This window comes from Gossypium hirsutum, chromosome A13, assembly GCF_007990345.1.
Source record: "Gossypium hirsutum isolate 1008001.06 chromosome A13, Gossypium_hirsutum_v2.1, whole genome shotgun sequence".
In the NCBI taxonomy this organism is placed as follows: Eukaryota; Viridiplantae; Streptophyta; class Magnoliopsida; order Malvales; family Malvaceae; genus Gossypium; species Gossypium hirsutum.
The window spans coordinates 34,017,828-34,021,224 of NC_053436.1; the positions used below are offsets into that span (position 1 = coordinate 34,017,828).

General features: G+C 34.9%; 1 long non-coding RNA gene across 2 annotated transcripts; it reads left to right on the plus strand.

Moving 5' to 3' along the window:
* The first annotated feature begins 416 nt into the window (after positions 1-416).
* Positions 417-3,106, plus strand: LOC107942775 (uncharacterized). Of its 2 annotated transcripts, none has more exons than XR_005907330.1 (2): positions 417-2,515; positions 2,753-3,106. It is a non-coding gene; the product is annotated as an uncharacterized lncRNA (long non-coding RNA). The 2 variants fall into 2 exon arrangements; XR_001695913.2 differs by having other exon boundaries at positions 417-1,643.
* Positions 3,107-3,397: the final 291 nt, after the last annotated feature.

The following is a 3,397-nucleotide window of genomic DNA, read 5'->3' on the forward strand; positions in this document are numbered from 1 at the left end:
ATAAAAAAAAACTAAATGGATTTTCAAAATTCATAATGAATAGAAGATTCAATTTAAAATAATATAGGTACAAGTATAGAAAAAGATTTGAGTTAAATGCTATGCAAAGTATTAAAAATCTATAATATAAAAACTACAGCCTAATTACAAATAAAACACAAAAAATAAAAATAAAAATAAAATATTAACACAGATCAAATAAAAAATAAATGAATTTTAAATAATAAGCATTATAAGTTAAAATCTCAATAAAAATAATACATGTACAAATACATATAGAACATTTAAAGAAATATTGTACAAATGTTAAAATAATTTGATATAAAAAACTTTACAATAAAAACAAAATAAATTTATCAAGGTAATTTAAAATGTATAGAAGAAATAAAAGATGAATGCCAAATGTATTTTAAAAAATGAACTATACAAATTAAAATGAGAAAAAGATCTTAATTGAAACAAAATCAAACTTAAAAAGATTAATTAATAAAGAAAATAAGCATTTGAAACTGAAATAAGGACTAAAATGGAGTGCACGCGAATGTGAGAGGATTGAAAAAGATAAATGCTCCAAATATCAATATGCAATGTAAATTCTAAGGAAAAAAAAATTGAAACAACTAAAATGTGAATAAGGACCAATTAAAAATTCAGCGCGAAGGCAAGGGACCATCCGCGCAAATTAACCATTTGAAGTACCAAAGCAAGGATCCAGCCTATGGATCAGGTTTGCCCACGCAGATCTCCCCCACTTACACTGCACCGTTTTGAATTCTGCACAAAAATCAAACCTAAAACAAACTTAAGATCAAGCACTTGGCCACTTTATCAAAATCAAAATAAAGAAGAAAAAACATACACTGCACCGTTTTGAATTCTGCACAAAAATCAAACCTAAAACAAACTTAAGATCAAGCACTTGGCCACTTTATCAAAATCAAAATAAAGAAGAAAAAACAAACACTTCCACTCGGCTGAACCAAAATATCTCATTCGAATGCCTTTTCTCTTCTCGACGGATCGTGTTATGTAATGGCCAATCAAGGCCCTATTCAACCAGAGGTCCACGAGTTTCACTCACCAGCCTTAGAATCGTCACCTAACTTCGATTGCGACGAATCAAGTGAGGATTCGAAGGAGCCAACTCTCTGGTAAGTCCTTTTCTCTTTTTTGATTTTTGTTTTTATATGCAGTAACAAAGATTTGTGAAATAGGAGCAGAATCAAAAAGAAAGAAATAATCTAAATCACCTTAGTTTTTCATCGCTTTTTCCTTCTATTTTGTATCCTCCCCATACAAATTACATTCGGTCTTTATTTATAGCCGAATAAAGAGAAAAACAGAAAATCAAAGAAATTCCCTAGATCTTTCTATTCATTCGCTGCCCATTTGCTGTAAATTTGCTGTGTTGTTGCGCCCTCCTTGCTGTGGCTTGTGGTTTGTTAATTTGTTATAGGTACAGAAGGAGCCAACTGGAGGTGGTGACACACGTGGGATGAGGTGTAGGACTGGCCCGGAGACAGCAGCAGTGCTGGAAGTTGCTGCGGTGCTGATGATCTAGGATTTCTGCCGAAAATTCCATAGGGATTTTGGGCCTGGGGTATTTTGGGTTATTTGGGTTAATTGGGTTAGGTTTAATTTAGGTAAATGGATTATAATTTAGACTATAATTTGTATAAAGACTGTACTTGGACTTTGATTTTGGGTTTATTATTATTTTTTGTTTTATTTTTTGGTTTTGGTTTTGGTGTAAGCCTTGGCACAAATTGGGTCTTACAGCCGTTAGGCCATGTGGGGTCAAAATGGGCCGTGTGGGCCCCACGTGGGTAAACCACACGAACGTGTGGAGAATATTGGGCCAGGCTGTGTATTCCACAAGGCCAAGGCCATTTTTGGGCTTAATGGGCCACACGGGCATGTGGGCCTATATAGGCCGCATTATAAGCCTTGGGCCCATTATCACTGTTTGACTGCTAGGATTGCACAAGTTGCCCGAGACGACTGTGGACCCATTGTTGGGTCAGTAAGTAGACCCCAATTTGACGAAATGACTGTTTTTCCCTTATGAGGTAAAATGACTATTTTGCCCTTATGAGGTAAAATGACTGTTTTGCCCTTATGAGGTAAAATGACTGTTTTACCCTTATGTGGTAAAATGAATGAAATGCCCCTACATGGTAAATTGACTATTCTGCCCCTATGTGGTATATGTTTAGATTTTAGCATGCTATTATAACTGTGTTGAGTACATGTACAATATTATGATATTACATGACATGTGGCATGATGCATTGCATGGGGGTGGGTTTTTATATGATTGGAGGAAGTGTATTGTACTGGCAGCTCTACTGCAAATCATTAATGGCTCTAAGTCTACTATACTGGAAGCTTTGCTACAAATACTGTTTAGTACTGCAACTATTGCTATATTTTTGGTGTGTAAGGATGGGTGGGTTGATTTTATCCCCACATGGTGTGTAGGGCTGGACGAAGATGGAGTGTAGAGGCTCAATAGGTAGGACTTGCATACTGTTTACTATTATTGAACTATTTATTGTTACAACAAAGGGCCAAGGCCCGAACATATGACTGTTTCTGTATTGAGATGGGCTAAAGCCCAAACTGATATTGCCACTGTTACTAAAAAAGGCTTAGGCCCAGACTGTATTTGCTCACTGTATGTTTGACTGTCTGTTTATTAAGGGATTACACACTGAGTTTTCGTAAACTCACCTTTTGGTTATCCGTGCAGGTAATCATTAGGCAGATCAGTGCTGCGAGGGACTTGAAGGTGGCCACACAACTGCGCATGCTTCTGTTTTTAACTTTTAAATTATAAGAATTTTAGTTTGAGTATTTTCTGTAATGAGGCCTCTTTAAATTTTTAACGTTTAATTTAGGATTTTATTTATATTGATTTAAACTGCTAGCAATAGGACATGGGTTTTCAAAAGATAAATGTTTTTCAAAAATACTACGAATACGTAAATGGTTTTAAGAGCTACCGCAAGGAAATAATGTTTTACAAGTAAACGCTAGTGTACAACTATTTTAAAAAGCTTCCGCTACAAACGAGATTTTGAAATTAATAATGTTTTAAAGTAAATACTTTTGATAGCGACACAAGTTTTAAAATCATCTTTTAGATCACATAAAGAGACTTAATAAAGATTGGGCTTTGCAAATGATATCATGCTTTACAAAAGACACTTCAATGTGACATCGCCAGATTAGGCCATAACGTCCAGGCTGAGTTTGAAGTGTTACAGAAATCATTCCGTGAAATTGTAGACCATAAAAATGTAATAAAAACAAATTTTACTGTGTCAAATTTGTGGTCCCGAAACCACTGTTCTGACTAGGCCCTAATTTAGGATGTTAGAACTCTCCTCCTTTA